Source organism: Felis catus, chromosome B3 (genome assembly GCF_018350175.1).
Source record: "Felis catus isolate Fca126 chromosome B3, F.catus_Fca126_mat1.0, whole genome shotgun sequence".
Lineage (NCBI taxonomy): Eukaryota > Metazoa > Chordata > Mammalia > Carnivora > Felidae > Felis > Felis catus.
The window spans coordinates 132,362,910-132,384,646 of NC_058373.1; the positions used below are offsets into that span (position 1 = coordinate 132,362,910).

General features: G+C 43.0%; 1 long non-coding RNA gene across 5 annotated transcripts in view; it reads right to left on the reverse strand.

Annotated features, from left to right (window-relative positions):
* LOC123386177 overlaps positions 1-16,998 on the reverse strand; it is a 71,725-nt gene extending 54,727 nt beyond the window's left edge. For all 5 annotated transcript variants that reach the window (XR_006599911.1, XR_006599910.1, XR_006599907.1 and 2 more), the window contains exon 1: positions 16,940-16,998. This is a non-coding gene — a long non-coding RNA (uncharacterized LOC123386177). The remainder of the gene's footprint in view (positions 1-16,939) is intronic.
* Positions 16,999-21,737: the final 4,739 nt, after the last annotated feature.

Sequence of the window (21,737 nt, forward strand, 5' to 3'; positions counted from 1 at the left end):
ATTTTTGTACTAGAAGGTCTATGGCATGAAGGTCCTTATCTGACCAGGTTTATCCCTGCCTCCCACACTTAGAACAGTATCACCTCATCATAAGTGTTTAACAAATAGCTATTGAATGAGGGAATTCTCTGGGGTTCAGTTATATCCCAGGTCAAAATGTGATCTCCAAATTTCATGCAGTAAAACTCGTACAAAACCTATAACATTAATAAAGACAATGATGTAATATGTACAGCAGAGACTCATTAAACATTCTGCCCGCCTCTAATATTTCCCAGGCCTTTAGGGCACTCATTAGGCGGATTCTGAATGAGACTTGTTAGAAATCACACGTGTCGCTTCTGAGTGGGTTTCTACTATCTCTTCTCCTACTGCTGCATGTTCCTCTTACTTTTTTTAATGTTTGTTTACTTTTGAGAGAGAGAGATAGAGTCAAGCGGGGGAGAGGCAGAGACATGGAGACACAATCTGAAGCAGGCTCCAGTCTCTGAGCTGTCTGCACAGAGCCTGATGCTGGCTCGTATCCACCAACCGTGAGATCATGACCTGAGCCAAAGTCGGACACCTAACCGACTGAGCCACCCAGGTGCCCCTGCATGTTCCTCGTAGTGTAGCTATCAAGTGGTGGGTCCCTGAGTGTCTCTGTAACACAGCTCTCTTCCTCTCCCCTCCACTGACCCTCGGTGGAGGCTTGGCTTGAATGAGAAGTGAAGTTCATTGAGTAAATCCACGGGGCTTCAGCAGCTAACAGCATGAGCTCAGACTGCCCACCAGGACCTGTGCATCTATTATCTCATTTACTCTTCACAATATCTTATAAGGTAGATCTGATTATTACTGACATTTTATAGACATAGAGGAAACTAAGAGACAGAGAACTGGAACCACTTGCCCAAAGTCACACAGTTGGAAAATGGTAGAGCTGTGATTTGAATCCAAGCCGTCTGACCCTAAAGCCCAGGCTTTTAATCACTGAACTGTATGTTTAAGGAACATTCTATCTTAGGGAGTCAAGTTTTTCAACAGTAAAGGTAAAACAAAATCCTTTGCCGTTAAGAAGTCTCTCCCTAATGGTCATAAGAATAGATCTTTGAGATGAAACCAATTTAAGGAGATGTTATTCCTGACATGCTTCTCTTTGTCTTGTAATAAGCACTAATTGAATGATGTTGCCAGCAGGTCTGCTTTATGGAGCCAGTCTGCTATTACACCAACTAATTTTAAAATGTATGGATCTTACTGCTTCAGACCTGAGGCCATATTGATTCTGGAATATGCACCACTAATTGCTGAGAGCCTGATGCTGGGAAGAAAATAAAAGAAAAAAGCTCTCCTGTCAATATTTGTTACTAACCTTGACAAATAAACATTTTAAGTGATGGTGACTTTTTCCTCTTTTAAGGCTTTAATTACTGGCTTGCACACACTGCAATCATTTTGTTCTTGTTTGTGTTTAACAGTCTGTAATCCATTTTAATTATATTCTTTGCTTATCAAGATTAGACTCCTGAACAAGGATAGAACAGAATTTAACTTCTGCCTCTCCCCTTCCCCCCTTCCTTGTCCAGTGCCTGGGAAATCTTTGGGGATTTGACAACATCTTAAAGATAAAACTTATTCTTTAAGCTTAAAGCCAACAAACGAAACCATTAAAAGGAAGTTTCTCTCTACCTTTTCCAATCTGTCAGTCCTTTGACTAAAGGCATCAGACAAATCTCCTTCCTCTATTAAATTTAGGACGTGAAACTTGTCAAACATTTTGAGAAGGGATGTGCAGTGGGGAAGGAAGGAGACATCTAGGGTGAGAACATTTTTTTTTTCTTGACCTGGATGGTGAGTACAGCGGTGTTTGCTTTGTAATAATTCGTTGATCTCATGCATTTATATTCTGTGCACTTTTCCATATGTCACATTTTTATGAAACATTATTTAAAACACTGAACATAGCTGGGTTTTCAGGGTTGTTTTGAGCTTTTGTTAAGGGCAACCACTTACAGACAGTTGCCATACACTGAATGCTTATGTCCCTTCAACATTCAGATGTTGAGTCCTAGTCCTCACTATGATGGTAGTTGGAGGTGAGGCCCTTTGGGAGGTGATTAAGCCACAAAGGTAGAGCCTTCATTTATGGGATTAGTGCCCTAATAAAAGAGACTCCCAGGGAGAGGTGAGAGAGGGAGACACAGAATCAGAAGCAGACTCCAGGCATTGAGCTGTCAGCACAGAGCCTGACGTGGGGCTCAAACTCATGAACCACGAGATCATGAGCTGAGCCGAAGTCTGATGCTTAACTGACTGAGCCACCCAGGGAGACTTATTTTCTTAAAAAAAAAAAAAATTAGCAGTAAAACTGTCTCACTTTTTGAACAATGAGCTTGAAATCTGTCTCCTGCTCTAGGGAGATTAGGAACATGAATCATTTACCTTCGGCAAAGTACAAAGACAAAAAAAAAATATCACAGCCACCAACTAAATATTAAATTACCCATACCATGTTAAATACTTTAAATGGCACCATAATGTTTGTTTAGCTGAGTCGGCCAGAGACACTTCTCCTTCCCCAGATTCCTGCAGCTGCCGAAAGCCCATGTCAGCCAACCAAAGCCTCCTGTCTGATTGTGAAGGTTGGTGAGGAGGTGCTCTCTTTGCTGTTTGAAGAGACAGGTTGTGCTGGTTGTTGAAAGGAGGGTGGATTGGGGCACCTGGGTGGCTTGGTCAGTTAAGCGTCCGACTTCGGCTCAGGTCATGATCTCGCGGTCCGTGGGTTCGAGCCCCGCGTCGGGCTCTGTGCTGACAGCTCAGAGCCTGGAGCCTGTTTCAGATTCTGTGTCTCCCTCTCTGTGACCCTCCCCTGTTCATGCTCTGTCTCTCTCTGTCTCAAAAATAAATAAATGTTAAAAAAAATTAAAAAAAAAAAAAAAAGAAAGGAGGGTGGAGGGGCTGGGATTCCTTTCCTTTCTCCTGGGTAAGCCCAGCATGGGTAGTGCTAAGGTGAAGCACGTAAGGGGGTAATGGTGTAAAAGTCAAGGACTGTGCACTTGCCCAGTCCTGAGAGTGAGCAATGCCTCTGTAATTTATGTGCCATACAGCTGCCCACCCTCACTTCTGTCCTGCAGCCCAGCCAGAAGTTTGCTGCAGACCCACTAACAGAACTCCCAGGTTCCCAAGAAGCAGAGCCTCTGAAGCCAGGTCCAGAGTGAGGACAATGGAGACCCACGGCTATGTTACTGAGGTCCTCAGAGCCACAGAACCTGGACTGGAACCCAGGTCCTCTTTCCTAGTCCTGTGACATGGGGGCATTCATTCTACTTCTCCTCTGTTTCCTCATCTGTAAAACATGAGGGCTATTAGAATGCTTTTCTTGTGATGAGCAGTAAAGGGGTTAGGGGTATAAAAACCCTTCAGAAATTGTGAAGCACTATATAAAAGTTGGCTATTACTATTAATTTTACATTAATATAAATAATGAATTGCAGTTTCTGATTAAGTGGTGGGAAAAATTCCTACATGTGATTATTTCCCAGATTTCTTCTCCTCTATTTGCCTATTAAGCCCTGAATTTGCTATCTTCCTCAAAAGGAAATATTATTTCATGTTATGAGAGAGACCATGCTAATTTCATATTAAGGAGATGGAAAGAGGTGCTGGGGAATAGAGAGAGAGAGAGGGAGGGAGGGAGAAACCACATGGGTGTACTGGGGGAACAGAGAGAACTTTATTAAATATTGTGACAGATTTTGATGGAGCTTTGATGTTCTCTAAGAAATGCACATGTAGGATTTTAGTTACATTCTTGTTTATTGGATTATGAATGTAACACTGTTCTTAGCCTGGACCACATGGGTCTCCAAACATATAGGGAAAATGAACATAATAGCCAAGAGTGGTTAGTAAATTCTGTCTCCCAGCTCAGGATGTTCAAGGTCAAATCTATAACAAAATGAGATGAATTACCCAGAACCAAGTGACAGGCACTGGGAGTTTTGCAGAGTGGGATGGTGGAACCAATGACAATGCATGGCTGAGGAGAAATCTCCAATTGCTACCTCCATCCAAGACCTTCCACTGTCCATGAGAACTCTCAAGGTCACGTTTAAACAAAATCAGTTTGCACTTTTTGCATAGTCAATTTTGTGGCAATGACGGAAAATTCTGAAGGGGAAAAGAAAATCACAATCCTGACCAGTTTTCATTCTTGATCTGTGATTCAGCTCAAGAGGATATTTTTAACCTCTTCTTGTCACTATGAGCAAAAATTGGAAAGATTTTCTCACAGCTGGACTGAGGACTAAGGTCTGGATGTTTTCAGACCAAAGGAGTATGTTTGGGGAAAAGAAAGAAATGGCCAAATGTTTCCGCAGCCAATGATGACAGGCACTCTTCACCCTGCAGGGCTTCTGTCACTGCCCTCCCTGTGTCAAGTAAGGACACAGCCCAGCCTCACTTGGGCATAAAGAGTGAGTTACAAAAGCCTGAGCTCCAGAAGGGGAAAGAAGTTATTCCCCAAGACTGAATTTTAATTGTGCTGTCTGAGCTGTTAGACATTAGATCATACTCCAAGAGGCAACAGTATTTTGATTAAGCATCTTTATCATTTTGGTAAATTCTTTAGTTCTTTGTCTTCAATGTTATATGCAGACCTCAGATTTACATCTGAATTTACATTCTTCCTCTAGAATTTGCCCTTCCTTCTGGGGTCTCCCTCCTGGTCAGTGGTACCTGGTAAAGTCCAGTGCTCCTACCTGTAAAATAGACCCCACATCCAGCTCTACCTTTCCACCCTCACATCCCTGGCTCAGGTCCCTGCCCATCTCACTAGGGCTCTCGTGAGTCTCGTAAATGACTTCCATTTCAATTCCCAAGCCCATCTTCCTCCAGACACAGGAGCCACTGTGGAGAAGATCAGGTCCCACCCACCCCCACCTCCAGTCCCACAGCTCCTGCTCCTGGTATGAGGGCTCTGCCTGCTCTGGTCCAACTTCTTCCTCTTGCCCCTGTCCTCCCTCTAACTGTACCCCATGTAGTGTCTCAAACATGGATTTAAATTCCCACCTTATTGCCTTTGATCTTAGTTTTCCCATCATTCAGGGTGCTTTCCATGCCCCCACCCCATGTTATGGCCTTTATTTCCCTCCTTAGCAAATGCCAATCAAAATTCCAATGCCCAGCTCCAAAACTACCTGCTCCACAAACTCCTCTCATTTCAGCTAGAATGAATCTCCTCTTGTTGTAGGATTCCAAAAGCCCTCTATTAGTAGTTTTCATTAATTTACAATTGGTAATTTAAGTATGGAGAGAACTCTGGAGCTTATAGGGTCCTTCCAGATAACTCATCTTATTTGATTATAACACAGTGAGACATGTTTTACAAATAGGAAACTGGACAGGGCTGAGGGCTAGGAGCAGGTTGGTGGTAAAAATGTGCCAGAGTACTGCTACTGATGCATTTTCCCCTCCTGTGATGATAGAATGTCTCAGGTGGGAACAGGACCACTAAGCTAAAAATAAATTTCTCACACTTCTTGGCAGGCAAGTGCGCCCATATGTCTACATTTTGCCCAATGGGATATAAACGGGAGTGATGAGCGTAACTTCCGAGTCCTTGAAGCAAGGACTTCCCTTCCCTCATTCCTCCCCTTTGCAGGCTGGAATGTAGACATAAGAAGAGCCAGAGCACTGTTCTGGGCAAGTTGGAAGCCACATTTAAGGATGGCAGAGCAACAAGACAGAAGGAGCCTGGGCCCCTGGTGATTGCAGGGCCACCTACCAGCCCCAGACTACTGCTTAGGACTTTAAGCGAGAGAAATAAATTATCGTGTTGTTTAATCCGTGACTAATGTAGCCCATTGTTATAGCAGCTAAAGTGAGTTGACCCAATATAAATAATTTGTCCAAACTTTTTGGGTAATTGATGGTAGAGTAAGACTCTAGAACCTGTGCTCTTTCTGGTAGAGGACACTGCATACATTTATCACAGGTCATTTTTGTCCTGGAGGCACACTTTTTCTTTCTCTTCACCCCCTCCATCTTTGCCTCATTGTAAGCACCTTGCTCACTTGTTACAAGAATATTTACTGAGCATCTACAATGTACGAGGCACTGTTTTAGGAGTTGAGGGTACTGTAGTGAAGAAGACAGATTATATCCCATTCTTGGGGAGCTTACATTTTAGTGGAAGAAGACTATAAACAAATGAATAATATACAACATGGCCAGTGGTGGTAAGTGCTATAAAGACAAACTGGGATGGTGTGCTGGTGAGTAAGCCAGGGCAAGCAGTGGCTGCCTTATCCAGAATGATCACAGAAACCTCTCTAAGAAGGTCATATTCCAGCTGAAACCTGAATGATAAGGCAACCATGTGAGAATCTCAGCAAAGACCATTCCAGGCAGAGAGCGCGAACAGTAAGAGCAAAGTTCCTGAGGCAGCAACAAAAGTGGTTTTCTGGAAGAGCTATGAAAAGACAGGAACTTTTAGATACCCTCCCAGTGTTCTGCATGTATCAGATGTTCAATGAGTGTTACTGATGATGAAGTGAACACGTTGGACAGGACTCATCTCTCATGCTTGGCATCTAGACGTCTTTCCAGCTGTGCAGCACTCTAGAGCACAGTGAGGTCTGGACTTGCCCAGAATTTTCAGGGGCGTGACCACTGGGTGACCCTGTTTTTCTTACAATAGCTGCAATGGTGCGAGATAAAAGTTCCTTCTTTCATCTGGAAAATTTCCAACACATATCAACTCACATGGATCTGCTCTATCCTGTTCAGAGGGCTTTGAATTTTGCTTCAGCCTAAGTATCCTTATTTCTACAAATATGCTCTGTAACAAGCCATCCCAAAACTCAGTGGCTTTGTTTTCTTGCCTTACTGCTCTGCAGGTCAGCTGTGGCTCTGCTGGGCTTACCTAGGACAGTTGAGGCTTTGACTCGGGCTCATTTCAAATCTGCTACTCTACAGTCAAATCCACACAGACCCAGAGAGATGTGCTGCTGGTGAGACCACGTAACTGGCTGGTGTGAGAACCTATGAAAGAACCAGTTCTCCTCACTTCCAAATGAGCCTTCCGACTAAGAACACACTGATCAAACAAACACTGAGAAAAGGCGTCTCGTTAATTCCCACTGTCTTAGGTTGAGTGGCTAACCAGGACATGCTTCCTTACAGCAGGTAGCAGAGATACAACAACACAAGCACATTGAAGGCCTCTGCTCACATCAGGTCTACGTTAGTAGACATGATCAACATTCCATCAAACGAGTCACATGGCCAAGTCCAATGTCAATGGGGCAGTGGTGACACATCCCTCCTCCACAGTAGGAGGGGGAGGAGCGTGATGTTTGCTCCCTGGGAGTCCAGTCTGTGACAGCATGTATACAATTTGGTTTTGCTCAGATTTGGAAGTTTAATCTTTAGCCAGAGATTTCAATCACATGCTTCTCCATGGAGACTTCCTCTCTACTCTCTGAAAGTAAAAGAAAAAGAAGAAGAAGAAGAAGAAGAAGAAGAAGAAGAAGAAGAAGAAGAAGCCGCCGCCGCCGCCGCCGCCGCCTTTACTTGAGGGGCTGGTGGTTGTAAGAGGCAGATGGGGACCAACCCTTTTCATCAGCTGCTGAGAGGACCTCAGAGCCACACCAAAAAAAGAACTTTCCAAACTGAACAATACAGACCATGCCACATTATGATAAATGAAATAAGTTAGAGAAAGACAAATACTGTACGATCTTATTTACACACAGAATCTAAAACACCTGACCCAAAAACAGAGGGTCTGGTAGTGGTTGTCAAGGGGTGGGAGGTAGGAGAAATGGGGAAATCGGGCCAAAGTTCCAGTTGTAAGATTAGTAAGTTCTGGAGATTATAGCTGATAATTCTGTATTATATACTTAAAAGCTGCTAAGAGAATAGATCTTAAATGTTCTCACCACAAGATAAAATGGTAATTATGTGATGGGATGGGGTGCTGGCTAAGGTTATGATGGTAATCATTTTACAATATAGAAGTGTACTAACTCAACACATAGCACACCTTAAACTGACACAATATTATATCTCAATTATATCTCAATGGCTGGGGGAAAAAAGGCCATCCCTAAATGGGGCAATTTACAAATTGTGGCTATCAACACTGCCTTTTAGTGGCAGGGAATTGAGACTGTCTTAGTTAATATTTGCCATAGGATCTGCTCTGCATCTCTAAGAATCTGGAGATAAATGTGTTGTTACAGCAAAGTAAGTGAGTTAACTGTAGTGAGGGCAAATCACAAGCTCTACAAGGCAGCTTCACTTTTTAATAGGGATGGGGAAGAATGCTCAGTAAATACCAGAAGGGGAATTGATGTGCTCCTGTCTCTTGGTATTTATTTTCTCAGTTTGCTCTTAATTTGAAAGCTCATTTGGGGGTGAGGACACTTAGACTTTTCCAGGATTTCACACTAACTAGCTCTGTGATCTCACTGAATTCAGGTCTCCTTTCTGGACCTTAGTAGGCTTCCATAGCAGCTGTTCCCAGTCTGGGGTGCCCAAGTCCCAGGTAGGTCCCAGCAACAAAGGAATCTCTGTAAGTGCCACTAGAGGGGCTCTCACTCTCAGGTGATTGATCTGGAAGGATTTGCCAAAGGAGAAATTATTGGAGCTGGTTCAGGGGGAAAAAAAAAAGGAGAAGTTCTCATTTAGAGAGAAAGACAAGGAAAAACAAAGGTCATGGTCTGAGCAACTATCATATGTTAGGCAATTCTAGAGGTTTGATATATGTGACCAGATGTTAGAACAATACTATTCCAGCATGAGTTTCAAGTGATGAGCCCATATGATGGATGTCAAGAGCCCAAAGGGGTGGGAGAATGATACCTTCCATGTGCCAACTCGCTAACCTATCATGCTACTCTGTTTTCAGACCCCTCAACAGAATAGGAATTTAAATTAAAGTAAGGAAAAGGGCACCAGGGTGGCTTAGTTGGTTAAGTGTCTGACTCTTGGTTTCAGCTCAGGTCATGATCTCACAGTTCATGAGTTCCAAACCCCCTGTTTGGGACTCTCAGTCTCCCTCTCTCTCTACCCACCCCCCCCCACCCTTCTCTCTCTCAAAAATAAACAAACATTGGAGCACCTGGGTGGCTCAGTCGGTTGAGCGTCTGACTTCGGCTCAGGTCATAATCTCACAGCTTGTGAGTTCGAGCCCCACGTCAGGCTCTGTGCTGACAGCTTGGAGCCTGGAGCCTGCTTCAGATTCTGCGTCTCCCCCTCTCTGTGCCCCTAGCCCACTCACATTCTGTCTCTGTCTCTCTCAAAAATAAATAAACATTAAAAAAATAATAAACATTAAAAAAAAAAGGTAAGGAAAAAGGTGAGAGGATTTTTTAGCTGCCTCACCAAGTCTCCAGGGGGAGGGATACAGGTATCACCTTCTGATCCCAAGACAAGGGCTTTGAAATGTTGGAGCCCCAGAGGACTGGGGCCTGGCTTATGTCCAAGAAATCTTATGTGGCCCTGGGTGGAGGATGGTGTTCTCCCCTTTCAGGATGAATGCTGATGGAATGCCCTGGTGGGGGTGCAGGACATGGTTGCCATGTTGGATTGGTCATCTCCCAAGGAATGGTCAGAGCAGGGGAGAGAGAGTGCTTCCCCACAGAAGTAGCCATACTAGAGAGTTACCATGACAGCAGAGCACAAAAATTAAGGCCATCAGTAGATAACTTTGTCTCTAAAACTGCACTGTCTTCTAAAGACAGAGCTGCCAGTGCACAGCTATGGGCTAGGAGGGATCCCCCAGAACATAGATGTATCAGCCTGAGCCAAGGGGGCTGCAGGAGACGGGGCTCAGCAGGACCTCTCAGAAAAGACCTGAAAGGTACTGCCAATAAGAGCCAGCCTTGACCATCATCAAGCCCAGAGAGAATTGAGTCACCCAGAAGAGTGCATGCTGTCCTCTCCCATAGCTATCCTCCCTCCCCCAGGAGAAGCCCAAACTGCAGTAAAGAGTGGATGAGGAGGTGAGCAGAGAGCCAGAGGGAGGAGGGGTCAGCAGTGTCCCCCTTCCCCCACTGCAGGGGACTTAAAGTACATCTGAGCTAAGGTGAACAGCTTAGAGCATTCTAATTCCTGAACTTGGATTCCGTTTGAGACTTAACATCCTTATAGTACTCTATTATTCAAAGGTGAGCATAAAAGTCAAGTGATTTGCTACAATAGGTAGGGGAGGTTACTCCTACTGAATAAAGTATAAGGGGTGTGGGAGACAAAAAACAAAGGGGTTTTGTTAGATCAGTAATAATGCTTATTCCACATTCCAGGTGCATGTGCCTTAGCTCACTCAGGGCTCACTTTTCTTTAAGACTGAGCTTCCCAGGGGCGCCTGGGTGGCGCAGTCGGTTAAGCGTCCGACTTCAGCCAGGTCACGATCTCGCGGTCCGTGAGTTCGAGCCCCGCGTCGGGCTCTGGGCTGATGGCTCAGAGCCTGGAGCCTGTTTCTGTATCTGTGTCTCCCTCTCTCTCTGCCCCTCCCCCGTTCATGCTGTGTCTCTCTCTCTGTCCCAAAAATAAATAAATGTTGAAAAAAAAAATTTAAAAAAAAAAAAAAGACTGAGCTTCCCAGGGGTGTTTAGGAAAAGCCTTCCTGGGCATGTTAATGGTATGCTGGGGAATAGATGTGTTCCCCTGAGGAAATGAGTTTGTTCACTAAACAAAATTAAACTGGCTTCTTTATCACAGGACTTCTCAGAAACTTTAATATGCATTTTGGACCTACAAGAGGTAGGCTTCATAGCATTTCCCACATTCATTTCATCACACTTTGTTTTTACTGCATGTATGGCGATGGTTCAATGAAAGGACTGAAAAATGCTGCCCTATGACACAGAATACGATGTCTATTTGGTTTATGAAAGATGTTTTGGTTGCATCTTATTTTCAAAGAGTAGAGACGCATATCCAGGTCACCTTGGGAGATGATGATTTATTAACAGGATAAACAGGGAAATAAAGAAGTCAAAAAACTGGGACAAAATTTGGAAATTGGAAGGTCATTCAATAGACAATACAACTCTTTGCCAATAATTTCTTACATATGACACCAAGAGGAGAGGCAAAAAGAAATGGACAAACTAGACTACATCAAAATTTCAAAGTTCTATGCATCAAAAGACAACCAGCAGAATGAAAAGGCAACCCATGGGAGAAAATATTTGCCAATCATATCTGGTGAGGGGATAATATCCAAAAACTATAAAGAACTCCTATAACTCAACAATAACAAAACCAAACAATGCAGTTTTTAAAATGGACAAAGGACTTGAAAAGACATTTTCTCCAAGGAAGATATGCAAATGTTCAAATGTCCAATAAGTACACAAATCAGCATCCTGTCACAATCCAATCAGCCCAGGCCAGCATGGTGGTATTATATGGTATAGAAAATAGCTACAATGTACTATGGCCGAAATGGCTAGTTGCTTGATAAGGGTGCCAAGATAAGATTTTTCTCTTCCCAGTGAATTTTCCAAAAACAATGCTGGAACTACTGGATATCCACATGCAAAAGAATTAAGTTGGACCCATACCTGACAAAAATTAACTCAAAATAAATATAGACCTAAATGTAAGGACAGAAACTAAAAATCTCTTAAATTAAAACAAAGGCATAAATATTTGTGACCTTGGATTAGACCATGGTTTCTTCTCTATAATGTCAAAAGCACAAGAAACAAAAGGAAAAATACATCACTTGGACTCAAAATTAAAAACTTTTAGGTTTCAAAGGACAACCACCAAGAAAATATCCACAGAAATGGGAGAAAATATTTGCCAAATCGTATATCTGATAATAGACTTGTATCTAGAATATATAAAGAACACTTTCAATTCAACAATGAAAAGACAAATAACCCAGTTAAAAAATGGGCGAAGGATCCAAACAGATACTTCTCCAACAAAGAAAAATGATTAATATGCAAAGATGTTCAACATCATTAATCATCAAGGGAATGCAAATCAAACCCACAATACTACCTCACATACACTAGCATGGCCAGCATTAAAAGGACAGATGAAATCATTGGCAAGGACATGGAGGAAATCAGAACCCCCATATGCTGCTGGTAGAAATGTAAAGTGACCAGTTCCTTTACAAAACAGTCTGACAATTTCCCAAAAGATTAAGCATAGAGTTACCACATGACCCAGCAATTCTGCTCCTAGGTATACACCCAAGAGAAATGAGAACACATCCACACAAAAAGTTGTTTGCAAATTTTCATAGCATTATTCATAGTACTCCAAAAGTGGAAACAGCCCAAATATCCATAAATGAATAAACAATTGTGACATACCCATGCAATGGAATATTATTGGACAATAAAATGAAACAAAGTACTGATACATGATATGACATGGATGAGCTTTGAAAAGATCATACTAAATTGAAGAAGTAAGCACAAAGGACTTCATATTGTGGGGTTCAGAATAGGCCAATCTACAGAGGAGGGAAATAGATTAGTGGTTGCCTGGGGCTGGAGGGGCTAGAAGGGAGGGAGTGAGGAATGGGTAAGGGTCATTGGGGTTTCTTTTTTGTGAGTAATAGAAATGTTCTAAAACTGTGAAGATTGATGCACAACTATGTGAATAGTTTGGAAGGCAAGACTGCCTGAAATAAAAGCTTCTACAGGAATGAAGGGGGAGAGAATATGGGAGGGGTGATCCAGGAACAGACTATGGACAGTTGAGGAAGTTATACTTTATTCTGCAGGTAAAAAGCCAGGAGATACGAGGATGAAAGGAATACTAGGGAAAGATTAATCAGTACATACACTACGCTGAGTGGTTAAGGCAAGCTAAATTTGCCCAGTGGGAGAAGAGAGAACAAATATAATAATGAGCTCAGATATCAACTGTTCTAGCCACATGGCTTAAGTCACAAACTGTCCTCAAATGGAGAATCCTCAAAGAGGCCAATAAGATCAAGACACATTTATTTACACAAATGTGTAGAGAAGGGGGTGTTTTCATTAGACAAAATGATCCATCCTCTCAGCCCATCCCCATCACGGCCTCATGGGAGACGAATGGCTTACAGCCTATCCTAGAACGTACCCATCACACAATAGGTTTCTGGCTGACTCTTTGCTGGTCTTCGAAGGAATCTAGGTTTTAGCCACACTGACTGGAGTGAGGCGATAGCTCAGTGTGGTTTTTACCTGTATTTCCCTGATAAGGAGTGACGTGGAGCATATTTTCAGGTGTCTGTTGACTAGGAATTTACCCAAGGGATACAGGAGTGCTGATGCATAGGGGCACTTGTACCCCAATGTTTATAGCAACACTTTCAACAATAACCAAATTATGGAGAGAGCCCAAATTTCCATCAACTGAAGAATGGATAAAGAAGTTGTGGTTTATATATACAATGGAATACTACTTGGCAATGAGAAAGAATGAAATATGGCCTTTTGTGGCAATGTGGATGGAACTGGAGAGTGTTATGCTAAGTGAAATAAGTCATACAGAGAAAGACAGATACCATATGTTTTCACTCTTATGTGGATCCTGAGAAACTTAACAGAAGACCATGGGGGAGGGGAAGGGGGAAAAAAAAAGTTACAGAGAGGGAAGGAGGCAAACTATAAGAGACTCTTAAAAACTGAGAATAAACTGAGGATTGATGGGGGGGTGGGAGGGAGGGGAAAGTGGGTGATGGGCATTGAGGAGGGCACCTGTTGGGATGAGCACTGGGTGTTGTATGGAAACCAATTTGACAAGTTTCATATTAAAAAAAAAAGAAGGAATCTATGTTGCAGTCAGAAACCGGCCCATGTGGGTTGACTATCTAAAAGTAAAGCTGGATTTTTCTATTATCGCTCTTTTTTTCCCCAAGAGCTTCAAAACTCATCTTTTATTTGGGCATTCATTTCTTATAACTTTTTTGGAAAGTTGGTGGATCTAACGGGTATCCCCATATCTCGGTTGGTGAAACTGAAGGGCGGTGCTTAACATGGTTCTTTGGCATGGCCTAGAATAAATTCCAGGTCTCCTGAAGCTTTGACTAGGACAGTTGCACTACAGTGTCTTCTTAGCCAGTAACAATTCAGCTTTGCCCTTGGTAGTGGATACTCAGGTGCTGGGGGGCTCCAATATGGCTTCTGCCTCCTTATCCTCTCTGGGTTGTCTCCATACTTCCTCTCCACTGTTTATAAATAAAGTTTGTCCTCTTCCTTGAGCCCTTCAGGAGATTTAAAAGGCCATAATGAAGGTTATTAGATTGCTCAGTACATTGGATTTATACGGTTTACTTTGTTTAAAAGAATTGGGAAGGGGCGTCTGGGTGGCTCAGTCAGTCAAGCGTCTGACTTCGGCTCAGGTCATGATCTCGTGGTTTGTGGGTTGGAGCCCCGCGTCGGGCTCTGTGCTGACAGCTCAGAGCCTGGAGCCTGCTTTGGATTCTGTGTCTACCTCTTTCTCTGCCCCTCCCCTGTTCATGCTCTATCTCTCTCTGTCTCAAAATAAAACATTAAAAAAAAAAAAAGAATTGGGAAGCTCCTGTGATTAGAAGTGGGAGCTCTGGCATCAGACCAATCTGACAAGTCAGCTTGGCGACTCCTTGTGCCCCAGTTTCCTTACTTACAAAATGGGCATTAAAATGCCACCTATGTTACAGGTTGTTGGGAGGCTTAAGTGAGCATGCACGTCAAACGGCACAGCCCTAGACAGAGTACATATGCAATAAACATTAGCTAAGAGAACATAAAAGCAGTCCTCCAATATTTAAATGGCTACAGAAGGTGAGAAATTTGATATGCCAGAACTAAGACAAACAAGCAGATTATCCTCCAAGTACAGAACTTTACAACTACCAGAGATGTCTAGCAATGGAATGAACCAGCTGGAGAGTGAGCTTCTGATCCCTTGAAGTATTTATGCTGAGATCATGAGGACCTCGTGATTCTGTAGCATAGGCTTCAGTCTCAAATGAGCCAATGGACCAGGTAAATTCCAAGGATCTTTTTGCCAGAAAACTTCCAAAGGCTTTTCCTCTCTCCTCCCAGTTTAGGCAGTCTATGAATTATGCAGGCGGGAAAAGGGGAAAAAATCCAGAAATGTGCTCTTCAAAGCTTCAAAAGGCCAGAAAGGAGAAAACAGGCAAGTTTTCACAACCTCTGATTAGACCTTCTAACAGAGGCTGGGCTCATGCCCAGCAAGGAAGTCCAGGAATAGGGAAAGCAGGTCTGCCAGAGGTCGCAGGTGGACAAGGCAGAGGCCAGTGGGGCTGTCCCTTCCTCCCTGTGCTTATCAATGTCCACCCAAGGAGCCCCCAGCCATTGCCATCCTCTGGAAAGGCAAGAATCGCTTCTGACCAGTGAGGTTTCAAGGACCAGAGGCAGAGCCATCTAATCCCCTTTACCAGCACCATGCCCTGTGAATGGGGAAATCAACCAGCTTCCCACACGTTCAGAACCTTCCCTTCACACGTTCAGCCACCTCTGGAAGGCTGGTTGTCACAACGGGCTATACAGTCAGACTAACAGAGGCTATTCAGAAGAAAAAGTGGAGACACAGGACCTACCCAGGTGACTGCATTTGAAATTGTTTCAACTCTAATGTCTGTAGGGGGATATAGGTTGTCTCTCTCTGGCTGGTCCCCTCTGGCAACAGGAAAGGATGCTTCAACTATTTCACATGGTCCTGGTGAGACTTGCCAACCATGGTGCCTTCTGATCTTTCTGGTCACATGACAGGGTGGGGGAGGGGCTGGCCAATCACACAACTCCATTCTCCTGTCTCCAGTGCTGGATTCAGGAGGAAGGCACGTGGCCCAGGCTGGACCAGTCAGAGCCTTCCACGAATGCTGTGGTAATAGGATTCCCAAGAGAGGGGTATGCTCCTTCTCTGGGAGAGTGGACCACTAAGGAAAGGTTGGCCTTGCTAGGGGGCCATCTCTCCTACTCCATGAAGAGAAAAACTTCCCAGAAGGAAGGCAGTATGGAGAGCCAGAAAAAGGGTGACAGAGCTGTGTCCATACTGTTTAAACACTGAAATCCAGCTATGACTCCAAACAGTCTAAGCTCAGGCTTCTAAGTTATATGCACAAGAAAAAATTAACTACATTCCTGTCACCTGCAACCAAAACATGAATTTTGAGGGGGCCATTCAGATCACAGTAGTCTTTTTCATAATGGTGTTGAAAGAGAATAGGTTGACCTAGGGCTGAGGAGACTTTTGGTGAAGGTAAATAATAAACACAGAAAGCTGTTTTTCTTTCATCATTCCCACTAGTTACCTAGGATCAGAGTGACTGGAAAAAAAAAATCAGATTCTAGCCCATGTTGGGTGCAAACTAGGTCTCTGGCATCATATAACTGAGCTAATTTTGAAGGCATAGGTTCTCCTCAATCCTTAAAATAAAAAGCCCCCACACGCCTTGTCAATCATGCAGCCAATTAAGAGGCCTCGAAGTGACAAGCCACCGGATTGTCAAGGTAGATTAAAGACAGAAGAAGTTTCTGATGGTTGGGATAATTAGACTGTCATCCTGTTGCATGGTCTGATCTATTTGCCTGGGAGGGGGATGTGGAGGAGCCCAGGATTATTCTAACAGGTGGTTTAGTGAACAAACTCCCCTGTAACTCTCACCTGCTTGGCCCAGAGCAGGAATTGGTAAGCCAGAGCCAGGGAACCAGTAGAGGGAGGAAGGAGAGGGACATTCCTGACAACTAAAAATAGACAAGGTGGACTTTAATCAAGCATCCATTTGCAAACCACAGGTACCTTCTGTAACTCATTTGCCCCGGAAGGATTTCTGTGAGACAAGGTTTATTTGGTCAACGATTTAGTTCCTTCTCTTTCCTTGGGGAGCTCTCACAGCCAGATCTGAGCTTTTGAATGTATCAAATTTCAGATCTGATTCCTCCCAGCCAGATCACAGAAATCCCCACAAACATTGATTTCTTACCTTACCCCAAGGGCCAAGAGAGCCCCAATTCAAAGAGACCTGGCAGCTTCCAAATAGGCACGCTGTCCTGAAAGTATATCCAATTAGGTCCCTCCCCACCTATTGCTTTGCGGCAGGGAGTCGCAAAGCTAGTGCTGTAAAAATCCCAAATTTATGTGCACGAGGTCCCCACGGGCAAATCTACAGGGGCTACTGGAAACAAAGGAACATGAAGAAAATGGCATTTGTCCATATCTTCTCAGTGAGATCTGTGGGTGGTTGGAGGAAATATTTTAATGTGCTGTTTGCAACAGACATCAGCCTAAGTTGCCTTCCTTAGAGTGGGGCTAATAAGCAGCAAGGCTTTGAGCGTGCTCTGCTCAGGGAAGGGTTACAGGCATGGGGCCCGAGGGGACTTGCTTTGGTCGACTGACCAGGGAGCGAAGGAATGTGTGCGTGTTGGGGGACAGAGAACAGCGGCTTTTCTTTTGCCCCTCCTCCCATAGCAGTGAGCCTTCCCTCCAGTATTAGCTACCTATTGCTGCTGTAACAAATAAAGCTGCAGAATTTTTTCTCTTAGAGTTTTAGAGGCCAGAAGTCTAAAATGGCTTTACTGGGCTAAAATCAAAGTGATGACAGAGCAGTGCTCTCTCCGGAGGTTCTAGGGGAGACTCTTTCTATACCTTCACCAAATGTCATCTTTTTCAGTCTCCAAAGCCAGTACTGTGGCATCTTCCCTCGCTGCTGCCTTCTGCTTCCATCACATAATCTTCTCTTTTGCCTGTAATCTGATCCCCAGCTTCCTCTTATAAGGCCACTGGAGATTACATTGGGTCCACCTGGCTAATTTCCCCCTCTCAAAGTTCCTAATCCAATCACACCTGCAAAGACCCTTATTCCATACTGTGAAACTTTTCACAGGACCCAGGAATCAGGACCTGATGTATTCAGCCCACAACTTTTTCTAACACAGAGACAAAAATTATGTCACACTGAGGGGAAGCAGGCATTTCTCAGAGCCTGGTGGTAGGAGTTCAGATTGATGCACGACGGACAATCTGGCGATCTCTATCAAGAGTAAAAGATCCTTTCTCTTGCATTTAGCAGTTTCTTCATCAATTCAGGTTCTAGGAATTTATCACAGAGACAAGCTTGAAAATGAAGATACAAGGATTTGTTTTTTCCAGCATTGTTTATAACAGCCCAAATTTGTAAATCATCCAAATGACCCCAGCAATGGGCTGGTTGGATAAACTAAGGAACATCCGTAGAACGAAACACTTGCAGTTGTAACAGAATGAAGAAAAAGGGATGGATCTGTGTGAGCTCGTATAGAAGAGTCTTCAATTAAGGGAGTAAAATGAGGTAGAAGACAGGGCACAGAGTATTGTAAAAATACAAGGGAAGGGGTGTGTCTGTGTGTACGTGTATCTAGAATGTTCCTGAGGGAGACACAGGACAGGTTGTCCTCTCTTGAAGGTATCTGGGAGGGTGTAGGTATAGGGAGAAGTAGTTTAAACCTTTTTACCACAGACATTTATTACTTTTTCAATTAACAATAATTAATGAAAAAAGAGACAGGACAAATTGTTAGCCTGTTCAAGGCACCTACACTTTTTGGTCTTGTCCCCCCAACTCCCCCACCCCCATCACCAAGAACAAGTCACTGCCTCTCTTTTTCTCACACACCCCAGTCTTATATTGGCCACTCATGTCTCCTTTCTCCCTCAAGGCCCTCATGGGTGTCCTTTAAAGCCAAATTAATTTCACTGGGTTTCAAATGGGGATGTGGGGGGCAGGTGAAGACTGATGAGGGGGGGGACATACACGATTTTCTCTGGCCAAGGGGGGGGTGGGGATGGGCAGGAAAAGAATCTCAGCCTAGAGTCTAACACTCTAAAGTTCAAATCCCAATTATGTATGTGATCTTGAGCAAGTCACTGAGCTACTCTGAGCCTCAGTTTCCTCATCTGAAAGATAGGAATAACACTATAAGCTCAGGATTATAATGAGAATCAAGATGGAAAGTGAGAATATAGGAGACGATGCTTTGGAAGCTTTACAGCACTGCCCAAGTTAATGCCCTCCTCGGGGATGGTCCTGACCCCACACTCACACCTCACTGGTGGGCAAATGACATGGATGTGAGGAGTGTAGCCCCCACAGGATTTGAGAGCTGTGCCTTCTGTGTTGCCCAGAATGAGACGCATGGCCTCTGCACTTGGGTTTCTAGTCCATAAAATACAGAATTCATAAAACATAAAGTTAATAGACAAGGAAGTACATGGTTTGATTAACTTTGCAGTACATCAGGAACCTCTTTGAATTAAAAAAAAAAAAAGTCTATTTGGAACCCATGGCCTGTTGACTACTGATACAGAATGAGCAATACTGCCCCAACTCAAACATGACCAGTCCTTTTCGGCTCATACACCGAAACCATTGTAAAATCAGAATCAGAGGGAAAATAAATACAAAAGACAGTCATGAAGTGTATAAATCAGTCTAGCTAATGGTCCAAGGGGCTGGGTAAGTGAATTGGAGACAAAGCCAGAGCCACGTGGGGAAAACAATCTCTGCCCCAGGCCCGTGGATAGGTTCGGAGCTCCCCATGCCTGCTGCTGCTGGGCTGGAGTCCTCTGAGCCCAGGCCTGGGATGCGCGGCTCCCCACCTTACATCCTAGACACGATGCCAGAGCAGACAGAGATGTCTAGCTGGGCTCCAAAGGACGGAATCTCTTGGAAGCTCCCTGAGCCCATTGTCTGTATTCAAAACAACCCACCAAACTTTTAATAGGATCAACACTGTTTACTTTCCTTAGACTAAATTTAAGGTGAAGAATTCACTACTCCTGGAGTCGACACTACAGTGGTTGTCCTGCACCCAAGTCCTGGCTTTGACATTTACTAACAAGATAACCTTGAGCAAATTTTTAAACTCTCTAGGACTTGATTTCTTCATCTACGAAATGGGTGTAATATCAAGTTTTCTCAATTCCAAGATGGCACTTCGCAACGTTTCTGAAATCATGACACATCTTCTGATTAAAGTGTATATTTTATTCACTACTGCTTCTTTTATTCCCAAAGATTCTTGTAATATCACTGATACTTTTTTCCAACAGCTTCATTAACATTAGCAATTTTATTCACATACCATATAATTCACCGATTTAAATTGAACAGTTCAGTGGTTTTTAGTATATTCACAGAGTTATGCAACCATCAGCAAAATCAATGATATTACTCCAAAACGAAGACCAGTACTCCTTAGCTATCATTTCCCACTCTTTTTGTCTCTACAGATTTACTTATTCTGGACACTTCATATAAATGGAGTCATACGATTGGTCTTTTATAACTTTTTATCCTTAGCATGTTTTCAAGGTTCATCCATGTACCAGTACTTGACTTCTTTTTTATTGTCCAATAGCATTCCATTATATGAATATGCTACATTTTTTTTATACACTCATCAGTTGGTTATTTCTACTTTTTGGTTTTTATATGAGTAACGTTTCTGTGAACTTTCATATACAACTTTTTGTGGGCACATGTTTTCATTTCTTTTGGGTATACAGGTAGAAGTGTCATTGTTGGGCCATACAGTAACTCTATGTTTAGCTTTTTGAGACAATGCCAGACTATTCTCCAAAAAGGCTGCACCGTTTTATATTTCCACCAGCCATGTATGAAGGTTCCAATTTCTCCATATTGTTGCCAACGTTTTTTATTTTCTGGGTTTTTTTTTTAATTATAGCAATCCAGTGGGTGGGAAGTGGTATCTCACTGTGTTTTTGATTTGAATTTTCTTTTCTTTTTTTTTTTTAATTTTTTTTCAACGTTTTATTTATTTTTTTTGGGACAGAGAGAGACAGAGCACGAACGGGGGAGAGGCAGACAGAGAGGGAGACACAGAATCGGAAACAGGCTCCAGGCTCTGAGCCGTCAGCCCAGAGCCTGACGCGGGGCTCGAACTCACGGACCGCGAGATCGTGACCTGGCTGAAGTCGGACGCTTAACCGACTGCGCCACCCAGGCGCCCCTAAATTTTCTTGATGACTAATAGCAGTAAGCATTTTTGCTTATTGGTCATTTGTATAACTTCCTTGGAGAAATATCTATGCATATCCTTTGCCCATTTTTAAATTGGATTGTCTTTTTATTATTGAGTTGTTGGAGTTCTTCGTATATTCAAGATACCTGTCCCTTGCCAGATATACAATTGTAAAATTTTTCTCACATTTTTTCACTTTCTTGATGGTGTCCTTTGGTGCAAAAAAAAAATGTTTTTAATTTTTATGGAAACTGATTTACTTCTTTTTCTGATTGTCACTTGTGCTTTTGGTGTTATACCTAAGAAACCATTCCCTCATCCAAGATCACAACAATTCACCTCTATGTTCTTCCTAAGAGTTTTATAGTTTTGGTTCTTACATTTAGGTCTCTGATTCATTTTGGTTTAGTTTTTGTATATGGTGTGAGGTAGAGGTTCAAATCCATTATTTTGTATTTGGATATCTGGTTGTTCCAACACCATTTGTTGAAAAGACTATTCTTTTCCCATTGAATTGTCTTGGAACTCTGTTTGAAAATCAACTGACCATACATATGAGAGTTTTTTTTAGATCCTCAATTCTATTTCATTGATTTATATGTCTATCCTCATGCCAGTACCATACTGTCTTGATTATCATAGCTTTATAGTTAAGTTTTAAAATCAGGAAATGGGAGTCCTTCTTTTTCAAGACTGTTTTGGTTATTCTAAATTCCTTATTTTTCTGTATGAATTTCAGGGTCAGGCTGTTGAAATCTGCAA